Raw genomic sequence first — 25,551 nt, 5'->3', positions numbered from 1 at the left:
GGGAGCACTGTTGCGATAGTGCTCTGATCTGTGGGAGGGAGAGCTTGGAGATCGTCTGACTGTGGTGTATGAGCTATCAGAAGCCGAATGTTAGCAGTCGTGGGATTGAGACTGTAGTTGGAAGATGGTGATGGTGATGATGATCCTAGTAACAGACCTAGACAATGGTATTCGGTAACAGTGTTGGGCTGGTTGATAGGAGGCTGTTTTGATTATGGTGTTGGAGGGGTTGCTAGGAGACTGCTTAGGATTGTTTCGTATGCTTGTGTATCTTATTCGTCATGTTGATTTTAAGGAGACATGCTTAATGTGATTGTTTTGTACTGTACGTGTTGCTGGAGCTGCTTTTGTTGTTATCAGATCGGATGCTAGGAGACAGTTTTGGTAACATTGTTGCATGTGTAAAGGGTTTGAAAAAAAACGATCGCCTAGAGAGCTACAGATTTGAAAATGAGGTGAGTGCTGTATAAGGAGTTTAGTAGCTGTGCAAAGTTGAAGAGGTGTTAAGTGTGTTGAAGTGTGGAGTGAGAAGTGTTTGGCATCTGCTTAATACATTCGCTTGTGTACCCAGGCAGAAGCACGCTGTATAGATAAGTGGGAAGTTGACAAATAACATGGCTGTGACCTTTAGCTTCGACATAAATATAAATATACAGTCCACTTGTGAACATGCTTCTGTTTTGCATGTTTGTAATTTAATATATATATTTTTTATTACATATTTTTTTCATTAAAACCTGATGATCATGTTTAGCATAGACATCTAACTTCTCATCTATGTCGCTAATGTACTTAATTGATTAGTTACCAAGAAATGGTTTGATTAGTGACCGATAATCCTAAATATATTTATATTTTTTCCAAAACATTTCTTATTAGAAAATCCCAAAATTTTCTGTACATTTCCAGATTTGAATTCGATTTTCAATCCCGAATGTTGTCTAGTTGGCATGAAATTCTTTTGGGAATTAAAGACTTTTTTTGTGACGTACTGTACTCCATCTAAAATGGTTTTAAACAGCTTTTTATTATTATTATTGTTATTATTATTTTTATTATACATGCAGCTTTAATTAGCACATATTAATTTACATACATCATACATAAATATTTTTAATCATAAAAATTACTTTTAACAGTGCCATTCAAGTAACCTAGTGAAAATGTGATTAAAAGTAATAGAACCCTTTTTTATTATTTTAAATAAAAATGTTAAATTGTGACCAGTCATTATATACACTTGTATAGAATCCTAAATATATATATATTTGTAGAATCCTATATATATACCTGAACCAAAGTCACCTGTAGGACATACGGAACACACACACACACATACAGTATATAACTATTATCACTGATTTCTATTTATTTTAATTCATTATCATTTATTAATTTAGTTATTGTTTATTTTCTTATGTGAATATTTTGTTTTTACCAATTTAACCTTTCTTTTACCAATTTGTTTTCTGTTCACTTAAATGTGACAGTTAAGTTTTAAAAGTACAAATATACCATGTAAATTCAAATGAGCTAATAAAAGCCACATCTAATAATTATAAAATAATCATATATTGATTGCTTCAAAGACTTTTATATGAAGTATAGCATGTCACCCTGCAGGACACTGCTGGCACTGGATGGGATGTGCGGTAACTTTGCTTTCATTGTATTGCATGATGTAAGTGAGGTGACTGTGCTAGCTGTGCTCCAAGGTGACTGTATTCTTTGCGTTTCATATGTTCTTCAGGTAAAGGTGTTGGTAAGGTTACTGGTATTCTATATATACCATAGGTGACTATGTTCCATATGTCCTATAGATGACTTTGGTTCACATTGTATGTGTATGTGACACTATTTATTTAATTTTTTTTACCTCACATGGCGAGGCTTCAACTGGTCACACTACTCTGGTGGTATATTAATGTCTGTATGTTGTATGTTCCAGCGTGAGGTTTCATGGGAGAGTGTCCCATGTGTGGTACGGTAAGGTGACTGTTCTCTGTTAGGTAAGTGTGCAGAAGGGCTGGGACAGAGAGAGAGAGAGAGGCGGGGGAGGTGACAGCTGAGTGCTTGCCCTTGAGTTCCCCAGACAACAGCAGAGAGCGGGAGGAGTTGGGGGGGTTGAGAGAAAGAGAGAGAGAGGTGAATGGAGGGAAAGAGAGGGCTGCTCATATTCTGCTGATACAGCAGCCTGCCCCCACCCACCTCCATCCAAACACTGCATTGCTCTTTCCCTCTCTCTCTCTCTATCACTCTTTATAGAGGAATAGCTGGTCACCTTCTTAGCTCTTATATTTAATGCTGCACTGTTGGGTTTGACAGTGTGACCGTTATGTTGCATCATATAATAATAATAATAATTATACACACACATATCATTTTATATTATAATATATTATAATGTCATATTGTGTTTTAGCATGGTATATATATATATATATATATATATATATATTGTAATTTTCATTTATTTACATATTTATTTTGGAATGCAAAGAAAACCACTATTCATAACAAATTATTTGCTGGTTTTCCATCCAATTGTTTAACATTTTAAAGATTATTTCTGAAAATTTGACAAGAGAGAATGCATAATATCGCTCATTTCCCTCAGTTATGTTATGCACATTATGCATATTATCTCGAGGCAACCTGCCTTAATTGTGTGTCATGGAGTGGCATATTGCCTGTAAATATGCAAAAATGGTCACAAGGCGTCATCATTTTGGCAAAAAAAAGAAGAGAAAACCTTAATGCACATTTTAATTTGTGGATGAAAATCCACCTCGGCCTCAATCAAGTGTATTAAGGTTTTCTTAAGCACAATTTCAAAATTCACATAAAAAGTAGTTGCATGGAGACCCAGCAAGCGACTGCTTAGTGGCTCCAGATGAATTTTCCCATTAATTTTCTCCAGGGAGTTTTTTTTTTTTTTAAAGAATTTTAAGCTTTGAACTTAAGTCAGCAAGTAAATTATTCTAAGCAAAAAAGTATTCCAGAAAATAAAAATCTGTGAGTGAAAAAAAGACTGTGGTGGTAGGGATGCGAGGGATACCATCAATGATTATTAAGAGGATCCTCTGTTCAAAAAAGTCACTCTATCGCAGAATCTAAGTTGAAACCTATTGTATGTTCTACAATATATACTATCTTCTGCATTTTTACTTCTGTATCTACAGTATCATAGCACCAAGCCCTACTGCACAGAGAGCAAGATTGAATCAGGAGAGAGAGAAGGAGAAAGAAAGGAAGTGACAGATGGGCGGTTAGGGGTCTCTCTTTATATGTGGATGGCTGTTAGCAGACAGATGCAGGGCAGAAATACACAGAAACAGCAGGCAGGAGGCGAACAGAAGTGATGTTGGCTCATAGAAGAGCAGCTAACACACATCCACTGTGTTTGTGTGTGTGTGTATGTTTACTCCATGTAAAGCTTGATAACAGCCTGCACATAAACAGGTGTAAACACGAACAGTGCCACTTAGGACTCATTAGCAAGCCGGTCACCTCTCTTGCACGCTATGACAGCGAGGGATGCAGACGAACAAAAAAAAAAGCGGAAATGGAAATTTAGCCGTCAGCTTATTCACCATGGAGATAGTAATTTATTATCTTTCTTTATGAATCTGAAAAACTGCAGTGCACAATCTTGTAGCTCTTTCTTCAGTGTCTTTGGTGTCAGATGTATTTATGTAGGAGCTGTGGTCTAGCGTATGTCACATTGATTCAGTTTACACCTGTTAACAGGTGAGCAGGTGGTCCTAATTTAATAAAATATTGTTATATAAAATATGTAAATAATATATTTACACTATATTTATTTAATCTAAAAAAAATTATTTATTTCAATTAGATTTTTTTAATTATTGTTTTTGAATTTAAATTACATAATTATTATTATTTAATAATTAATAATAATAATTGTAAATATCTATGTGTGTGTGCTAATTTGTTGTTGTATAATTTGTATATTTTAATTATTTTATTTATATATATATATATATATATATATATATATATATATGTGTGTGTATATAATATAAACATAAAATTTTTCTTAAATATATACATGCATGTGTGTGTATTTATCTATACATAATAAATATACACAGTAGACACATATATTATATAAACAAAAACTTTTATTTGGGATGCAGTTAATCATTGCCCAGCACTAAAATTCATATAAAAATATAAATATTTTGAAAATTATTTTTCGGTTTAATTCTATAAAAATACATTTAGACAAATTATATAACTTTTTTTTCATTGGCCCAGTTAGCATGTATGATATTGAAATGTATCTACAGTATGTTCAAATGATATCAGACATATGATCAGTCAGCTCTCTTTGATCAAAATGAGTACGACAACATTGTGTGCAAAACTGTGTGTTCCAGAGATCAAAATAGTGCAGTGCTGACTGTTTTGCTTATGTAAGACCCTCTCTGTCATGTAGTCTTATATTCAGATTGTGTATGTGTGCTTGGGAGTTTACGTGTGTGTCTGTCTCGCCGCAGTGTTTTAGCATGGTCTGCATGTTAAGTGTGCCGGGGTAGGCCGAGTGATCTTTAGTGTCAGTTTGGGGACCCGAGCTGGAATGGAGGCAAAGAGGCCAGGCACTGCTGGGACTGTGGATGCCAGGCAGACAGGCGGACACAGACCCCACTCCCTGAGCTGTCTCTCTCACAGCTTCACCACATTCACATCTCCTGATCTTCAACTGGACAAAACGAACAAAGAGATGTAGTTCTTACTAGAGCATGAAGAGATTTACTTGTAGATTTGTCAGTGTTTTAGAAGCAGTTGTGGTGTATTGACACCGACTGTTAAGAAAAATAAAAGTCTTGTCGAGAGAGAGCATAGTGGCTGCTGGATGGTGGCGCTGTGGAGTCCTGACACTAGTCAACCTCTCACATCTTCTCATAGCCCTGTTGCTGAGAAACCGTGCCTGTATAGGAACATATGATTCACTTTTCCTCATCTCTTCTGGTATATCCTAAAAGTATTGCGCATATTCACCTTGGAGTGTTTATTAATTTATCTATAACTTAATGTGCAAATAATTGTCATATTGCCATCCAAACATGGGATACTGCTGTGTTTAACAGTAAATATATTTAAAATAGATGATGCTGATAAGATGGATATTACATGATTAAAATTACTAAGATATCTGTTTTCCAAAACAAAAAAAACAAAAAACAGTGTTGCTTATAAATTGATCTGAGAGATAGAATTGTACAATTTAACAAACTTTGTTTGATTTCAGAGAATATGTTTTACTATAAGTGTATTATCCCATTGGCACTTTTACTTATCTGTGTATGTATTTTAATTTATTTATGATTTTGCTTCTGTTAACTGTTTAAAAGTTTGGGTCAATATATTGAGCAAAAGTGACAATAAAGGCATTTACATTGTTACAAAAAATTCAAATAAATGAATTTGAATGAACAAATTCTATGCATCTGTCACAGTTTGCACAAAAAAATATTAAGCAGAAAAACATGATAAGTTATGATGATAATAAGATATGTCATAATATAAAATGTGTTTTTTTTAACCATATCTGCATATTAGAATGATTTCTGAAGATACATCATGTTATGCTGAAGACTGGAGAAATAATGCTGGAAATTCAGCTTTGCCATAACAGGAATAGAATATATTTTAAAGTTATTTTAAATTGTAATAATAATTGTAATAATATTTCACAATATTATTGTTTTGTATTACTGTATTTTTGATCAAATAAATGCAGTCAGCATAAGCAACTTCTTTCATAATCATTAAAAAAATCTTACTGACCCCAAACATTCGAATGGTAGTGCATATATATACAATGTACTAGCTATTTAGATTTATTGGTAAATTCATTGTTTACAGATTTTTACTGGAAACATAACAAAGATACTGTCAAACTTTTTTTGTGTTTAAAATATTATCTGACATAAATACACATTTATTGCATATGCAGTGTTTATTGTTTGTCTTTTCAACAGTTGTCTTTTCTCATGTGGACTGATCTGGTCTTTGGTCTCATGCTACCTCACCTCTGCTTATCTTGTGCCATCTCTTCTGGTCTGTTTTCGTCCCTCTCCCCTGCACTGGTTCACAAACGCTGGCATATTGCTTTGCTCTTGCCCTCAGTGCCGTGTGGCCCTCAGTGTGCTGTGTGTGTATTGTGTTGGCTGCTGTTGGCCCTCTGAATCGCTGGCACAGCCCTCCCTGTTCCAATCTCGCTGCCGTCAAACTCACTTACCACACCAGCTAATAGTACACAATCTGAGCCCACAGCAAACGCCTGCCCAAGGTACATATCTTTGTGTTTGCAGTCTGTCAGTCACAGAGGCGCCCCACTCACAAACACACACACACCTGTTATCTCTGTGCCTTGTCGTATGTGGTGGGCAGGCTCGGGGGTTTCGCCCTTGTGCGGTATGGATAGAGAGATAAGAATATCCCCTATGTGAATGTGGAAGAAAATGAGAGAAAGTGAGAGAGGAGGGGGAGAAATATGATTTCTGTTGAAGTGTAAACAGGAAGACAGCGCAGACAAAAAAGGGATTTGGACTGAAGGGGGGAGTTTTGGACTTTGAGATTTTGCTTTGTTACCATTGATACATTCTATCTGAAATATTATTTGATTATTTAATATATTTTATATGTGTTTTATACTTTTAAACACTTTTGATATCTGGTCTGTATAATTGCTCATTTTTTTCCTGCTTAAATTTTTTTTTTGCAGGGCACAATTTCAGCAAAAGTAAAATATACATGTCTGATTTATTTATATTATTTATTTATATTGACTATAATAATAATAATAATAATAAATATAGTTGGTATTGTATAATGGTTTAAAAAATATTGAACAAAATAGCAAATATTACTAATACCAAGTAATATTTCACTGTAAAGTAAATCTAGTATGTAAGAATAATGAGAAAATAAGAAATATTACCATTAGTATACGATTAAATATTACCAGTATTCCACTGTAAAATAATCAAGTATTTAATAATAATAATTTATTCTTGTTTTTGTTTTTACTATATAAAAATGAAGAGTTCATTCGCAAAAACAGATAACTCAGTTTTAAAAATGTTCAAAAATCATGTTTTTTAAAAAAAATCCTGCATTCCAATTAATATCAATCAAACTGCAGTTGGGTTGTTTTGATTAAATAATAATAACTAAAACTTACAGCTAACTAACACAATAAAACACAATAAAAACATAACAATGATTTAAACATACCTTTATCACCAGCAGGGTGGACTATTGTAATGGTCTCCTCACCGGCCTTCCCAAGAAGACCATTAGACAGCTGCAGCTCATCCAGAACGCTGCTACCAGAATTCTGACTAGAACCAGAAAATCTGAGCATATCACACCAGTCCTCAGGTCCTCACACTGGCTTCCAGTTATATTTAGGATTGATTTTAAAGTACTTTTACTCATTTATAAATCACTCAATGGCCTAGGACCTAAATATATAGCAGATATGCTCACTGAATATAAACCTAACAGACCACTCAGATCATTAGGATCGAGTCAGTTAGAAATACCAAGGGTTCACACAAAACAAGGGGAATGTGCTTTTAGTTATTATGCCACCCGCAGTTGGAATCAGCTTCCAGAAGAGATCAGATGTGCTAAAACATTAGTCACATTTAAATGCAGACTCAAAACTCATCTGTTTAGCTGTGCATTTATTGAATGAGCACTGTGCGATGTCCGAACTGATTGCACTATATTATATGTATAATCGTTTTCTTAAATTCATTTTAAACCTCTTAAATCAATTTTAATTTTAATTTTATTTTTTTAATAATTTTCAAAGTTTTTAAATTCCTTGTTTTATTGTTTTGATTATTGTTTTTTATGTAAAGCACTTTGAATTACCATTGTGTATGAAATGTGCTATACAAATAAACTTGCCTTGCCTTATGAAAATTCGTAGTTATCTGTTTTTGCAAATAAACTCTTCAAATATTGAACAGATTAGGAAATATTACTATTGAAATACTTCACTGTAAAATAAAAAAGTTGTTAATAATAATACTATTTTTTTTATTTTACAATACAACTTTAAAATTGCAATACCAATATTTATAACTGTTTTAATTTCTTAATTTGATCAAACTTTATACCGTGGAGCTTTTATTATGGCAGAAAACCACAGGGAGCCCTTTAAGCTTCTCTTTTGTTGACAGTAGCCGATTAATCGTGCAGCCTTACTGGTCTGTAGCAATAAGAAAAACAAAACCAGCTTTACTAGCTATTTTATAATGCTTGACATAATATTGAAAATCCATCGCCATTTAAATATCAATTTATGAAACAGATGGCAAATTTTGTTGTTCATTGTTAATTTGAATGTGTTCAGTTGAGCCCATTTTGGGATACCAGATCTTATTAGCACAGAGTAGCTTTTTGTGTTTGCTTATAATAGTCTGAATCATTCTTCACAGAAACCTGCCTTCTCTCCAGTCCGATCCTCATTTTAAACTGAGCTCAGCCTGTGTCTGAATTGGGATAGGTCCCACACTCAAACACACACACAGGCTTTTACTGCTGCAATGGCATTTGTGCACATCAATAGCTCCCCCTATGGAATCTCTGATAGCTGCTGTTCGCATCTTCATCTCCCTCCTCTAAGCTTTTTCCTTCCAGAATGTGTTTTGTAACCTCATATTTCAAGACTTCAGGACATAAACAAAGGCGCTGCAAAACACATTTATCAAGCTTTTGTTGTCCGAGTACTACTACTCCTCAGGATGGGCCGTTGCGCATGATCCGTCCCATTCTGCGCTGCTCTCATGAATTGTTCAGTGTGTTCTTACGAAAGATCACCTGATCCTCTACTCCTCCAACGGCCGGATGAGTGGCTGGATGTGCGAATCTCCGTCACAGTTCGGTATCGGTGTCTCTTCGTGAGCCAGAAGGTAGAAGAAGCTCTGTGTGTTTGCGAGAGGGAGAGAGCGTCGGGATGGTAGAGTCTCGCCGGTGTTGTTGAAGCTCTCTTGATGAGGCTAACTGAGTTGCCTAAATATAGATTACAGTAATTTACTTTCAAACAACTCATTTTCTGTGTTTGACATGTCCATTAACCCTGGCTAGAAAAATCATTAATTTTTCACCACTGAAGACATTAGTCATTTGAGCGACTTTCATCGCTGTCTGCCGCTCGGACCGAGGCGGATGCAGAGATCATGCAGTTCACGTCTGTCCGGCGCACACGTGTCCTCCCACGCACATACTCTCACACACGGCCCTCTCCTAAGTAGGGTGGCTTATCGCCGGCTGTATTGTCCCTCACAATGTGAGGTAATTAGGTGTCCTATGCGATGGCTGTCTCTCGCGCTTTCTTTCTGAACGGCGAGAGAAATGGACCTGTCAGTTTTCTGGCACCAGAGAATTCAACAAATGGTAAGCAGTAATGGCTTCCTTTGTGTCCCGGCGAGTCTTTGCATCGACGGAGATGCATAAAAAAATAAAACGAGACGTTTCTCTGCTCTTTCGCCCACACTCTCCCTCTCTTATCCCTTTCATTTGCGACCTAAGGACGTACAAAACGTTTGTTAGGGGAAGTGTTTCTTTGACTACCGCTGAAAGAGGCCTTTTCGATAATACCGCAGGTAAAGAATCCCAGAGTCGTAGATGCGACACAAACATCCTGCCTCCGTACTATTCGCTCTATTAAACGCATTGTGGGAAGGGAAGTCGAAGTAGCGAAGTCACTCCGCAGTGGACTGCGTCCTTTCCAAGGACATCTCCGCAGAGCAGCAGCAAGCAGAAATCCCTCCAGCCTAATCCTACATTACTGACCTGTCAGCATCACATCCACTCCTGACAGCAGGTGCTGAAACACACACACACACACACATTTACACACACATTTAATCATGCGCAGGAAGTACACATCTCCTTACCCACATTTTTATGAGCCTGTGAGCTGTGATTGGATGGAAGGCTGCCTGTAGACCCATTAAACTGGCCTTAAGTGTTTGCTCTAGATGAAGAAAGAGGGTTTGACCACCAAAGGGTTGAATGTGTGTGTACAGTATGTGTGTGTGTAATGGGAGAAGAGGGTCAATGTTAGCTGTCATGCTCCTTTACCTGTCAAATCCAGTGAGAGCGAGAACGAGAGAGAGAGATGGAGAGAGGAAAGAGAGTGACCCTTTAAAAATACACACACTCCTCTGCACTGACGGATGATGACACTAGGTGACTCCGAGCAGGGCATCATACTTATCCAAAAGTCTCAAAAACATCCAGAAATACAAAACTAGTCCACTTGAACGTCCTGAGGCCTCTCGAACTCCTTTTCCACCAAAATGGAGCTGGTGCTCTGCAAACCCAACCTGCATTTTTGGTGACTTAAGAATTGAGTGATGGCATAACTGACTCTGCTGCTGTATGATTTACGTATAAATAAAGTTTATTAAAAAAGTTTATTTACAGTATATATAAATAGAAAAAGTGGCTGGAGTTTGCAAGTCTTATGAATTAAAGGGATAGTTCACCCAAAAATGAAAATTGCCCCATGATTTACTCACCCTCAAGCCATCCTAGGTGTATATGACTTTCTTCTTTGAAGTGAAGAGACACGTGGCCAAGTAGGCAACCCATACTTGGAATTTGTGCTCTGCATTTAACCCATCCAAGTGCACACACACAGTAGTGAACACACACACACATTGTTGAACACACACTCGGAGCAGTGGGCAGCCATATTGCTGCGGCACCTGGGGAGCAGTTGGGGGTTCGGTAGCTTGTTCAAAGGTCTCACCTCAGTCGTGGTATTGAGAGTGGAAGAGAGTGCTGGTCATCCCCCACCGACAATTCCTACCGGAACCTGAGACTCAAACCCGCAACCTTCGGGTTACAGGTCTGACTCTAACCATTAGGCCACGACTGCCCCTTTCACATAAATACAATCGGAGTTATATTAATGAATTGGGAGGGAGGGGGGGGGCAAGTTTTATTTACAGCAAACGGAAACCAATCTCTTTTTGGCTTAGATCGAAATACTCCAACATTTTTCTTTACAAATCCTCATTTTGTACTTGTGATTCATGGCCAGTGTATTATTTTGCTATCTCCTCTGCGCTTCTGCGTTCGTCACTTCTCACCGGAGCTTACGCTATGCCTACGTCCCATGTCATCCACTGGAACACCACTCTCTCGTGAACGCGCTTATCAGAAGGCCTTTATTAACCTCCGGAGCGGTGTGGGGCACTTTTTATAATTTATGGATGCACTTTTTTGGCCTTCAAAATCTTGACCCCTCTTCACTGCCATTATAAAGCTTGGAAGAGCCAGGACATTTTTAATATAACTCCGGTTGTATTCATCTGAAAGAAGAAAGTCACATACACATGGCTTGAGGGTGAATAAATCATGTAGTAATTTCATTTTTGGGTGAACTATCCTTTTAAGAATATGTTTTAACATCCAAAATACATTAAATTCATTATCTTTATACAGTCAAAAGCAGCTTTTGATGGTCAGAAATTTGATATATAATGAATCTAATTCATATTCACGATGTTTGTTTGGGATTGTAAGGAAAGAAGTCTCTTATGGACACAAGGGCTGCATTTATTTGATCAGAAATACAGTAGAAACAGTAATATTGTGAAATAGTATTTAAAACCAATTATAAAATACAATATTTAAAACAATTTAAAATAACTGTTTTTATTTTATTTTAACATGTTTGAAAATGTACTTTATTATTATGATTGCAAAGCTGAATTTTCCAGAGCTATTACTCAGATTCTTGCCAGATTGAGATGCTGTTGATCTCATAACTTAGAACTACCTATTTTTTGTGGTAGAACTGTGTGGCACAGTTTCAGATTAGGCCCATTGGTGGGAAAGGGGCAGCTGAGACCTTGAACACACACTCTGTCTGTCTCGTTCTCCAAATAAAGCCTAGCATCACCTCCTGCCCTTCTTTTTTCTGAGGTAAAACTTTTCACCTTCTCGGCACATTCCATCAAAACACCTCCATCCCAAAATACGGCTTCTGTGCATAACTGCCGCAGTCTCATTTTCCTTAACGCTACTGATCGCCTCATTTGGCCAATGAGAGCTTTCCTGACCAATAAACCAGCTGTTGTATCAGATAACTAGTAGATGTACATCTTGCCTGCAGGGGCGGGTGGTTTTTGAACCCAGCCAGACACACCACTGCAGATACGGATCTGGCACTGCAAGCTAAATGTGCTCCAAAAAAAGAATGCATTAAGGTCTCTGGTATAAATAACTAATGGATGGAAGAGATGGATTATATTTATCCAGCTCAATACAGCAGGAGTAGATCAGTCTGCCCTGACTCACACACCTAATGATATCTGGCTTCAGCCCATTACAGACCACAGGCAGCCGTCTTATAAAAATACCCAGACACGGTGAGCTCAGACTGGGGTAGAGAGAGAAAGCCGCCCCTGTGGTCTGCTGGGGCTCAGGACTGTCTGAGTCAGCCTCTCTGCTGTTCTGTGAAAGTCACCTTTCTCCTCCTCACACTAGAAAGGGAAGCAGACTTTGAGAGGAAGAGCGAGGTGGTGTAACATTGGAATAGATGTGCTTTTATGTCGGCCTGTGTAGCAGGACGATTTCCCATGTGGTGTGGCCGTTTAGAAAGGTGAGGATGAGGGTGGCCGTAGCTTGTGTGGGCTGTTTGTTTTCTTATGGCCAAGAAGTGTCTCATTTCATATTGTTGGCTATGAACTGTTTATTTTCTTAAGCATTCCTGGTGCATAATTCATCAGTTAACCTTATACCTAAAGAAAAAAAGGCTTTGTCTTTGTAATGTTTCATCAAAATGTAAACATGCTCTACCTCTGAAATGATTTTTCTTTTTGGCTTGTATCACCTACTTGAATAGTTATTTAAGGTGAATAGTTATTTATTTTAAGGTTTGCTTTAGGCTACTAAAATATGACCATAATATAGTTATTATATTGCTGTAATTTTATTATATATATTTTTTTTTCAGTGTGTATAGTATTAAACAGCAATAAGTCTTAGGAAAAATTATACATTGAGATGATCTGTCCCACATGACACTTATTTATTTTATTATTTCTTTTTGCAGTCTTTACAATGCACTCATAGCTTTATGTACAGAACTTGACTCAGTTTGCTCTGGTTTGAATATGACTGACAAGAATACTTTATAGTTTTATTTTATCTTATTTTTAGAATTAGGCTACTAACCATAAAATAACACTGTTAAACCGTCATTTTATTCTAATAATTTTAATTAATATTTCTTTTTTTTTTAGAATCCCATGTTTTTCAAGAAGATAAATCATAGAATATCATGTTTCTCTTGAAAATATGTCACATTGCAGAAGTGGACTGGTTTGGGAATTACGTTTCTTGTTGATATAAAGAGAGACAGGTTTTTGGTCCAGAGAGAGACCGAGAGACATGCAAACACCTCACGTGTGAGTCCGCCCATCTATATGACACTTATTTATTTCATTATTTCTTTGTATTCTTCAAGTCTGCACTCATATATTCAGAACTCAACTTCAGTTTGCTCTGGTTTGAATGTGACTGATAAGAATACTTTATTCTGAGAGTCAACACTTTTCGCTATAATCCCTTGACAAAGCTTTGACATCTCTGCAAGATGTTCTTCACTTAAATTGTAACACTAAATTATGTGTTTTGTGCGCACAGGGCAGTTGACTCTGTAAAGTCGTTTTAATCAAGACTTCATAGAGACATGATTTGAGTCCCTGCCGCTTGGAAGATATGAAAGTCTGCAGCCCTACCATTCTCTCTCTCTGTGTCTCACGCTTCTGTGCATTCTCTCTCTGATTGCCATAAGAATGACTGGGATTGGATTGTCACTGATTAAAATGGTGTTGAATTGCAAAAGTAAGAGTCCCACAGAACAAAGCACATTTTTGCATGTGTCTGAAATAGGTGTTATATGCTATTTACAGTTCAAGAATTCTTCTTCATACTAAAGTCACACAAGTACAGAAGTGAATTGTTTTTACTATTGTCTTTGACTACAAAATACAGCAGGCAGACAGTAGGTCATTTTCGGTAATTGTTGCTTTATATAGTAAAAAATAAATAAATACAATTACATTTGAATTAACTCTCATACCCTCTTACATTAATCATGCAGAACATATTAGCTTTTAACCTTAAAACCTGAATACCTAGACCTGATTGGACAAAAATGCAAGATGAGTCGTCAATATGTAGTCCATGATACCAGAAAACAGAAAGTCGGTACATTTTTAATGCGTGTAGCTTCTAAAGGTTAATCTAAACCAGATTTTCATTTCATAGGGCCTTTAAGTGTATTTAAATAACTTCATTATGACAGTCTTCTGTCTTGCAAAATCTGTCAGAGAGGTTCTTTGCTGTATTCACATCAGAGCAGATAGTGTATGAATGAGTGTTCAGTGTGTGGCTTCATGAATCTGATTTACTAAATGAGATTGTTGCTACTCTTGCATTAGTAAATGAATTGCTGCAGCTGCCGAAATTCCTCTGGTGATAAATTCTCTCCATTCTCTCTTTGTCAGTGGGAAATACACTGCTTATATTTTCTATCTGACAGCAACCTTGATGAGATGTCCTCGATGATAGTCCGAGAGCAGATTGTAATCTACGTGTGTATGTATCTTTGACTTTTTGCTTGCTCCTGTGCATGATGTTGCACACTGAGGGCCAAAAAAACATATAGCAAGGTCAAAGTGTTCTGAACCATATAGTCCATTGGCCAGAGAACCGGTTGTTTGTTATAGAAAGGAGATGGTCCACATTGGCAGCTTACAGTCAGTACTGTATGTGCTCAATGTTAACGTGAGTTCTAGAACATCACTCTTTTTCTGTTTTTCCTCTTCAGGGAAGCTAGCTTGACTTTGTCCCCGTGGCTTCTTTTGAAGGTGTTTTCATTTAATCTTTTCCGTAAAAAGATTTTGGCCTGAGGTCACAGATCACATCAGGGTTGTTTTCCGACTCACTGACCATTTAATCAAGCTAAAGTCCATCGCCGCGGCCCCCCTCGCTCTCCGCTTTTGTTCGCCCCTCTCAAAGGTGAAGTCGCTCTTCTCGAAAAACACACCTCATGGTCCCGTTTCACGCTGCTCTTCAGCTCCATTGACCAATGCATCACCTTGACCCAAACTCTGGAGAACTCCTCTCGGATTTGAGCGAGCTGGCTGGAAGATGTTTCTTTTTATCAGAAGGTTGATGTATCAAATCTCTAGAAATTGTGTTTTCTATTTTTCCATTTACTTTTGAATGAGGCCTTTTGAGATGCAGGAGTGTTCACTCTTAATGGCTGGTGCTACGCAAAGTACTTTTCATTTTCTAGTTCCTTAGTAAACCGTCTATGCATATTTGAGAAGCGCTAAAGAAATGGGAAGCATTTTCTCCTCCCCTTTAAATGTTAATAAGTTAATAAAATAAGTTTATTTTGCGATTCTAATCAGGGCTGTCAATGTGGCCTGTGAAATTTCAGTGGCACTTCAATCCTAACTGTGCACGATTATGTGGTTAGTGGCTGTTTAATTATTTTCATTTAGCATTGTTCTTCAGATCGGCAACCCACTTTGCGTGGTGAATCACTGAGTATATGTGAATAAATATGTTCATCCAGTTCTTTGAAGCTTCCATTCATGTATGCTTTGATCACTGTACAGTACAACATCGCAGTCAAATGTACTAAATGAAACAAGTTAATTTCACTTAAATATTACTAAGTTCATTGCACTTAATAGAAAACAGTTATGTGAAGAGATGAAGCAGACTAATTTAAGGTTTTCATTTGAATGGTTTTAATCAATACAGTGACATACTAAGTAAGAAGTACAATAAGTTCATAGTATTCCTAACTATTGGTTTCTAAACTTAAATGGACTGAGGCAACTGGTTTCCTCAAAATGAGGAAATGAGTTATCCAAACTGTACCGTTAGAATAACAGCTCTTATTCTCTAACAGAGTATTCACAGTTTCATAACCTCATATCACATAGCTTTTCCCAGCATGAATAAAGTTTCCTCAGGTGAGGCTGGGTTTAAATTAGCGCAGGTCCCCATCAGAGCATTAACAACATTGAGAGATAATGGCGAGACAAATTCTGGATGGACGCTATAGGGAAATGTATGCAGGGGGAATTTGAAGATATATTTACCACAACCTTGAAAACAGTAAGCTACATTTACAATTAAATAGGTTTTTGGAGAAGAGAATAGAATAAAAGAACAACAGACCTTGAAATGCTAACGTAAATTGATGTGATTTATTTTCCTAATGTATTTATGATTTTATCTGGCTCATTTAATTAAGTATTGAATTTACGAATCAAGTGTGGAATTGCAGGCTACTTTGGATGCTGCAATTGGATGGCTTTGAAATGCAAAGTCTAAATAAGATGCCACAGTGGAATGTGTTGCTAAAGAAAAGCACTTGGCAGTTTACTCAGGTAAACAATGGAACCGCAGCTCCTGAATTGACATTAAGAAAAGCAATATCTTGATGGCTGTTTGTTATCCACATAGTAATTTAAATTTAGATTTTAAGCGAGATGCATAATATACAATGGTTTTATTTCTTTTTCAGATTAAACCACAATGAAAAAGGTACAAGTACAGTAGTTTAAGAATTTGTTTCTTAACTTGAACCACAAAAGATCATGTATCAGTGAAACTGATATGGAATACTGTTCTGTACTGTTCACGCTCATTCTGGATTTAAATTCAGATCCTAAAAACATATTCCAAGTTTGGCACAGGTTAAGCTCAGTCAGACATTAAGTTGATTACCACAAAGATTAATTTGCATTTGTTGTAAACATGTTCAATTCAAGTTTATTTGTGTCGTATGTTAACATTCAAATAAATGTTAAGACATTAAAATACATATGATTTTAATCATATAGCCACAAGATGTAAACAATATGCATATTATGATTGTACTGTGAAAAAATCACAAATTTTACAACAGACTTTTACAAAAAAAACTAAAACAACACAACATAGACTGCTTTACAGCTTGTGCAAGACACAAAGAAATTAATAAATTAAGTTTTAAAAATGTTAAGCTTTACATTTCTGCCTTTAAATCCCTTTAATCCAATGTAAGTGCCTCAATTTAACCTTGATTTTTATAATTATTTTTGTTCAAATCAACATTATGCCACCGTCAAGTGAACTTAACTTGTGTTGAAACCAGAATATTCCTTTAATAAAACCAAATCCTAGATGATCTGCAAAAACTCCAATACAATATTCCAATCCAAACTAACAGAAAATGATTGAATACATGCATGCACTCAGCACATATGCTGCGTGTGTGCGTGTGTGTGTGGATCAGCAGTTATAATTCAGGACTATGGGTACTTATACAGGCATTGTGAGGGAAATGAGCAGTCAGCTGTGCTCTAATCCCTTTTAGGCTGATATTGAATGATTCCCATCATATAAATCTGATCCTACAAACTCAGCCTCAACACCCCCGGGTTGCTTTCACATCCGATACTGACATCTCACCTTCCTGATGCTAGACATGGCAAAATCTTCAGTACGCCTCCAGTTTAGAGTCAGATGCAGTTTGACAATGTAAATCTTTCAATAAATAAATCAACAAATAAGCATTTTCTCTCTCAGCACATTAAGGTGATAGTCCTTGGCACCAAAAAGCATATTTGCTCATGGCTGGCGATGATTGAATGTTTGCAGCTGTATTTAGAGGCAGTACGTTTCCCAGCCGTCCTCTTTAGCAGTCAGAGAGACGTCTGTGCCGGTGGTTCTTTCTCTTTGGTGCTGTTCTGATGACAGCTACACTTAGCGATGGCTCTGATTATGGCCATGACTGGCACACCTTCTCCAGTCACTATGGCAACTCACACATCAGCATTCCTTTTGATAATGCCCATTGTTTTTCTATCTTTCATCTTTCCTTTCCTTTCCTTTTACCTGTCTTTTCTTTGTTTTCGTTTTCCCCTTAATTCTTTTCTGTTTTTCTTTTCTTTTCTTCTTATCATTTCTTTTCTCCAAGCGAGCTTGCTTGAGTACATACTAATGTTCTTCCTGTTTTATCAGGTCTGCAGCAAGTTCTAGATTAATTAATCTAATTTGACCTCATGAACTAATATTCAGTCGATCATCTTTATGGGTTTTCCTCTGCATTTGAATTACCTCCACTACATTTTCTCTCCTTCTTGCTCTTTCATACAGTAGTAGTTCATGCTAGGATAGAATTATTTCCAATCTCACTAACCAGCGTGTCATGAACATGAAAAAGTATTTGTTTTAACATTTGTTAGTCTTATAGTTTATATGCTCAATATTGTTTGTATAGTACAAATACTATTGTACTTTCAGAAACCTTTATATGCGATACAGCGCTGAGATACTGTATAAAGGCTTGTGTTCGTCTCTAATAGGTAACAGATGTGGTATTGCTCTGTATGAAGTCTCTATAATATAGAAATTTCTGATACTGTAATCATCCACCCTTTGATTGAATTGACCATTTCTAACTTTGTGCTCGGAGCAGGCTGGATGAAACACTAGTCTGTAAGCTAAAGACATTAGTGTGTGTTTCTCTTGCTTATCCCAGCTCTTATCTCTGACCTTCCCTGCAGCGTGTGTTAGCAAGACACCATTAGAGATCCCATGTGCAACTCTTACTGTAGTAATATGATGAAGGTAATCCAACCTCGGGCATGCCTTTCCTTTTATAGATAAATCAATATTAGACTCTAACATTGAATTAGTTCTTGTGTAAATGTGAAGCTCTCACGGCGGTCTGCTCACAGTCATTTTTGAAAATGTTCCTACTCAATTAACTAATGGACTCAAATAAGGTTGAATATGAGTATGTAGGGTCCAAATTGAACTGTCACACCTGTCAATGGCAGGTGAAATGAGACTTGCCAGCCATATATATTTCCATGACTTTGCCACGACTCCTCCAGTTGTTTGTGAATACTGGATAGAAGGTTTTTTGTTGTAGCAAATGCACTTTGGATTTTGTTGATTTCCTTGACTTTTGTTCTTGGAAATCACATCTTCTACCATATTTTCATCTTGATTTTAAAAATGTGTTGCGTATTTAAACCTGTTGTGTTTAATTATAAGTTGTTCAATCAAAAAGAAATACTAATATGTTATAGAATTGTTGTTTGCTAGCATTTCGTTGCATTTCACACTGGTACCTGGCTGTTTTAGAACATCAGGCATCAACTCTGTCAGTTTTTTCCCTCCATTCTCTCTCTCTCTCTCTCTCTCTCTCTCTCTCCGTTTTTCCCCTCTTCTTCCATCTCTCTTTTTGTCTGTGCAGTGCTGCCCCAATGGACCGCTCCACTGACAGAGAGTGGACGCAGTGAGAGAGAAGCTAAAAATAACTTCAAAAAGCAGTTAGCTTTGACATCCCAGCCCAAGTGTGTATTTCCCATAAATGTGTGTGTTTGTACAGAGCCTTTTGTGATGGTGTTCTCACTCCGGTCTAAATTTGCTCATCGTGCTGCTGGCATGTTGGTAATCACGCCCGTCTCGTCCTGTGGCGTAAAAATAGACAAACAAACACAATATAAATACTTTTTTTTTTAATCTAACAAGGCACCAGCACGAGAACATTACACCTCCATGGAAAGTTGCAGGTTTTTTTAGCGGAATTCATTTGAATTTGATGAGCCATGAAATATGAATGGAAAACATGAACATGTCTGATTAACCTGGGGTAGACCGCATGCCTGTGTGATGACAGAAAGGCGAGAGATCATGGTGAGAGGTCACAGTACAGGCCTCTCCATGGCTTTTAGATGGTGAAATTGCCCTTTGTGCTGATCTTCAACAAGCACTCAAGGTTTAACCCAAATCTTCATATTAACCATCATAAAACAAACCACACAAATGGTCTCAGATGTGCAGCAAAAGAGCAACCCCTGCCAACAGCCATTTCTCTCGCCCAGCTCTTCTAAAGTCTAAGGTCACTCTCACTGGCTCACTACAGTCGATTGAATGGCAATTTGAATAACATTTGCATATCATTACAGCATGTGACACATGCCTGTTTGGAGGAATTACAACTGTTGGAAGCCTAGCCCAATTTACAACACTAGAAATTTTTTACTATTTGCTACTTTAAAAAGAGATTTAATTTAATCTAAATTGCAAAAGTTTGTGGTTGATAAGATTCTTAAAATATTTTTGAAATCTTAAGGTCTCTCATGCTCACTGTTATGCTCTTATATAAAAACAGTAGGAGAACATATGAAGAGTTCATTTGCAAAACCAATAACTTTTTTTTTCAGAAATCACATTTTTTTTATTGCGCATTCCAAGTAATATCAATCAAACTGCAGTTGGGTTGTTTTGATTAAGTAATAATAACTTAAAAAATACAGGTAATTTACAAAATTAAAGTTCATTGAAAGTATGTTTTTTTTTACATATTAAAAGTTTGTTTTATAGCAAAAGCAGATAACTCCACATTTCATGTTTTAGAGTTAAAAAAACACTTTTTAATTTAAAAAAGTTTAATCTTTGTAATCTCCTCAGATGACAATGTAGATGCCTGAAAAACGTTGTTGTTGTTGTGATCATAAACTGTATGGATGTGATTACACACAATACACAGAGCTTTTCCCTCACCATTGTAAGGTGCTGCTTTTGCAAGGTTCCGTGAAAATGTTTCAGCTTTTATTTTCCTTTTTCGCCCTGAAGAAGATATCACAGGTTCATCAAGTTCGTTGAAATTATCCATCCTCGATCACTTTTAGTCAGCTTTGATTAAACTCCTCTCAGCTAGCACGTCTTTTCAAAGTGAAAGTAGCCTTGTCACCTGACCTGAATACAGTGCGCTGATTGGCTAAAATGGACTTATTGGCTTCTGTTCAAAAACAACAAGGGCGCTTGTTGGCTTTTGCAGTAAAACGTGAACTCGCAATGCCTTGAAAGTGGACAAAACCGGCTTTTTTGAACTCTTCATATAATATTATATATATAAATTCATTACTGACCCCAAGAATAGAATCTGATTCATGAACAAATTAATCTCATGGCTTGATTGTTTTAATGAATCATTCAAAAAGAATCAGTAACTTGACTCAGTCTAACTGACTATCTTACTGAAAGTCTGGCTTATTTATTTGTCTTGATGTTTATATGACACTAATTAGGGCCCAAGCACCGGTGGTGCGAGAACCCTATTGGAATTGCTCAGATTCTTCTTTTTTTTCTTCTCCAAAATGAATCGCATTTTTGAGGATCTAAGCATGCTCAAAAACTCATGAAACTTTGCACACATGCCAAAAGTGGTGAAAATTTACATCTGATATGGGTGTCAGAAGTGAGTGTGGCAAAATGGCTCGATAGCGCCACCTATAAAATTTCAACAAAGCGCCCCTCGAGCAATGTTTCAAATAAATGTACGAAATTTGGTAGACACGTGTAACACCAATACCTACGAAGTCTGAAACCCAACAGGAAGTCTGTTATTTTGAAATTTCTCTGCAAGTTTTGTGCCGTTTTTGCCATTTTCAGGCGTTGTATTTAAACAAACTGCTTCTAGAGATTTACATAGATCAACACCAAATTTGGTCAGTGTAATCTAAAGCCCTTAAATTGCGAAGATCTTGAGTTTTTGTTGAAGGGTGTGTCCATGGTGGCCTGACAAACTTCAATGTTTCGCCATCAAAAAAGAAGTTGTTATAATTCAGGCATACAATGTCCGATCTTCCTCAAAATTCACATGTTTGATAAGAGTCCTGTCCTGAGCACATTCCCATGACCATATTCAGATATAGCCATAGCGCCACCTGCTGGCAACAGGAAGTGACATGTTTTACGTTGTAACGAACTCCTCCTAGAGATTTAATGACATCAACATTATATTTGGTCAGTCTACTCTAAAGGTCTTTGCAATGTTAAATTGCGAAGATCTTGAATTTTCATTGAAGGGCGTGTCCATGGCGGCCTGACAAATTTGGATGTTTCGCCATAGGAACAGAAGGTGTTGTAGCTCAGCCATACAATCTCCGATCTGCCTCAAACTCCACATGTTCGATAAGAATCCTGGCCTGAACACATCTATAGGCCAATATTCAGTTATAATCATAGCGCCACCTGCTGGCAACAGGAAATTGCTTGTTTTACACTAACTTAAACTTAAACATGCAATGTCCAATCTGCACCAAACTTCACATGTTTGATAAACGTGCTGGCCTGAAGGCATCTACATGCCAATATCCAGTTATAGTCATAGCGCCACCACCTGGTAGCAGGAAGTTTGGCAGATGACTTCAAATGACTGACATATTTCTTCTATATTTACCACTTTAAATGCATATTGCCCACCGTTCACTGTTTTCCTAAAGCCACTGGGTGGTGGTGAGCCCGGGTACGAGGGCCCTTTCAATGCTACTTGCAGCTTTAATTAACAAATTAGTTTTATTTTATAATATATTATTTTTGAAAATGTTCAAAATGTGGTATAAAAATAATATAATCTTGTTTAGTGTGCTGTTAGAGCCAATAATGTGTGACTGACCTTGCTGCAAGAGGAAACAGGAGTTTGGTTGTGCCAGTGTTTGTATTGTTTATTTTTTATTGTTTGTTTTTAATGTAAGCACATTAATCTTTAAACTCTTCATTCTCCTTGCCTTTTCACCGTAGGGCCGTGTAAATGTATCATTGAGTATATTTAAACAGGGTGCCCTCTGAGATCCCCCCAATTAGAGAGGTCTGGAACAATAATGCTAGCGCTTAATTGCATTAACATAATGCCTCCTAACGATCATTACACTCACCAAAATAGTTGTGATAATAAAGCCATTACTATTTTGAGAGCACAATTAGCCTACGGTGCCACCCTTTGTGATGTTATAATTGCGACATTTAGACATGCGTGCATTCCGTTACTTATCCTGTTGGGAGGAGAGGATGGGAGGCGGAACGGTTGTCATAGACCGCGGCAATTTACGTCCTCGTCTGAGACAGATGTGTCACCTGTATTCCGCCGTACTACCCAGCAACGACGCAAGCTGATTGGTTGCATAGATAGACGCCGTTCTCCAAATCTGTCAGAGGTGAAAGAAATGGCTTAAGATAATACAGTTAGATGGATAGATAGAAGGGAAAAGGAAGACACGGAGAGAGTGCTGGCAAGATATAGGGAAAGATAGAAATGGAGAAAGAGATTGGATTTCATGCCTGGTAGTCAGCAGCTCTGTAAATCTCCCAGGACTGAAGAGGGGGAGAGCAGAAGGTTGATAGTCATCCATCACTTTTGACAATTCCACCTCTCTGTCGCCACTTACTTGACGGAAGACCCCGAGCGAACGGGAGCGAGAGCAACAGAGTGTCTTTTTATAGAGGAGGATGGCAACACTGTTCCATTTTGTTTATGTATTTGTCTGATCCTGAGTGAGAGATTGTGGCACTACAGTTCAGTTTTGTGCTTGGAAGTGGAGCCGAGTGGCCTGGCATCTGTAATATGTACAGTAGGGAGGTAATCTGGAGACAAACGTCCCTTAAAGGAACAGTTCACGGAAAATGACAATTCTGTTATTTATTCACCTCTGTTGACTTTATTTGTTCATGGCAGCTGCCGTTTCAAACTAAATTTCCAAGCTTTTTTCTATTCATTTAAAGTGAATGGTGACCACGGATGTCAAGTGTGATTTTCTTAACTTTCAGTCTATTCCCTAAATAAAGGTGTTGAATGACTTCAGAACACTTGATTTATATTGCAAGTACTTCTGTGAAACTTTTATGGTGTTTTGTCCTATTTTTTGATCTTGACAGGCCCTGATCCCCATCTGCTTTCATGAGGGTGTAAAAGACACTTAATATTCAGTAATATAATCAGTTTGACTGCACTGACACCATCGGATGAGAACAAAACTGAATTAAACTGGATGATGACACTTCAGAGAATCGAAATTGTTTCATTATTAATTAATTTAGCAAAATCAACACTGTGTTTGAACAGAACTGTATCAGTATTGAACTGATTCGAGCTGAATAACAACACTATTGTCTTAGAGCTGCTTATAGCAGAATTTCATAATTTCAGTTTGCATTTTTACACATTTATTGAACTGAGCTGACTTTAGCTAATTAATGACACTATTGTCTTTGTAGAGCAGCTTTGCTGCAGAATTGGAATTTGTCTCATATTTAAAGAAGTTTGCATAATTGATCCATTGTTCCTGTTTAGTACTATGAAGCTGCTTTGAAACAATCTGAATTGTATGAAGCTCTATAGAAATAAAGGTGACTTGACTTTTAATATGGTGTTCTAAAGATGAAACATCATCAATACAGGTTTGAAAATGATCTAAGGGTGAGTAAATGGGTAAACTATCCCTTTAAGTCATGTCAGAATGGAGGGTGAGATCATGAACCATGAGACATCAAAATGAACTAATGCAATAAGAGAAGAAAGGATGTAAAAGTCCATTTAGTTTGACCGATCCATGCATTACAATAAGTTTTGACTTCATTTTTGTTAATTATGGGTAATGTAAGTTGACGTAGACACACAAGAACATTGATTTATTGCATGCACAATAGCGTGACTCGCACATATAAGCTACTGGCATAGGGTTAAGTATTACAAACACGTATACAAAGGTCTTTCCCTCATAGCTGCGCACGGAGCCATCAGTAGGTTAATGGAATGCTTTTAAAGCTCTCTGAGCACCATTGTGTGAGTGACTGTGACCTTTTTGCATTGTGTCGTCTGTGTTTTGCTGGACCGTCAGTCAAAGGCAATGGAGAGACCTAATTAAACATGTTAGAATCACATGTTGCTGCCACACAATGGAGCGGTAGATTGCGATTACCTTTTCACTGAATACAGCAAAAGCACCCTCTTCCTGGTTTTCCAGTGGAATTAAATAATCCTGTACAAAAGGCTCTGAATGCCTGAACCAAACAAAAGGTCTACATGCCTGCTGCTTCAGAAATGCCTGCCGGAGTTTTCTGTTATCTGATATCACAGTTATTGAATACATCCCTTTTTAAGAAGGAAATTAAAAGCTGACATTAAAATGCAGCTCGACACGCTCGCAGTTAGTCAGTATGTGAAATTTCTTTCTTTCAAAAATGTGTTTGTACTAAATCTGAGACTTTTCAAAAATGCATTGGAAAATATGTTATAAGATTTCATTAAAAAAAAAATTTCACTCAGAAATGGCTAGTAGATTTCAGAAAAAAAACAAGTAACACATTTAATTTGAATTTGGTAGTAGAAAGACTGAAATAGTATTTTCTTGTAAAGCATACTTCAGTATGTTTTGTTTTATTTACAATGTCGAATAATAATTTTTTACAGTGTAGAATTAAAGGCAAAACAGCTTTATTCTTCTTCTTCTGCTGCTGCTTCTTCTGTTTTTTCTTATTCTGCTTCTTCTTAGCATAACCTGAAATTCTTGACTTAGATCTCAGATTCAATTGGTGTACCTGAAAAAATGGGCTTAAATTTTTTTTAGACATTTTATTTAAGGAAGGAGGATTTTGGGACCGTTTAGAATGAAATACCTT

At 36.9% G+C, this 25,551-nt stretch overlaps 1 protein-coding gene across 1 annotated transcript in view; it reads left to right on the top strand.

Annotated features, from left to right (window-relative positions):
• The window catches only part of LOC107599048 (cytosolic carboxypeptidase 6-like), a 162,309-nt gene that overhangs the window by 11,895 nt on the left and 124,863 nt on the right, over positions 1 to 25,551 (top strand). The window lies entirely within an intron of this gene.

The sequence above is a fragment of the Sinocyclocheilus grahami genome, unplaced genomic scaffold (genome assembly GCF_001515645.1).
Source record: "Sinocyclocheilus grahami isolate Dianchi unplaced genomic scaffold, SAMN03320097.WGS_v1.1 scaffold259.1, whole genome shotgun sequence".
NCBI lineage: Eukaryota > Metazoa > Chordata > Actinopteri > Cypriniformes > Cyprinidae > Sinocyclocheilus > Sinocyclocheilus grahami.
The sequence above is the reverse complement of the archived record's forward strand: the minus strand, read 5'-3'. Positions and strand labels throughout refer to the sequence as shown.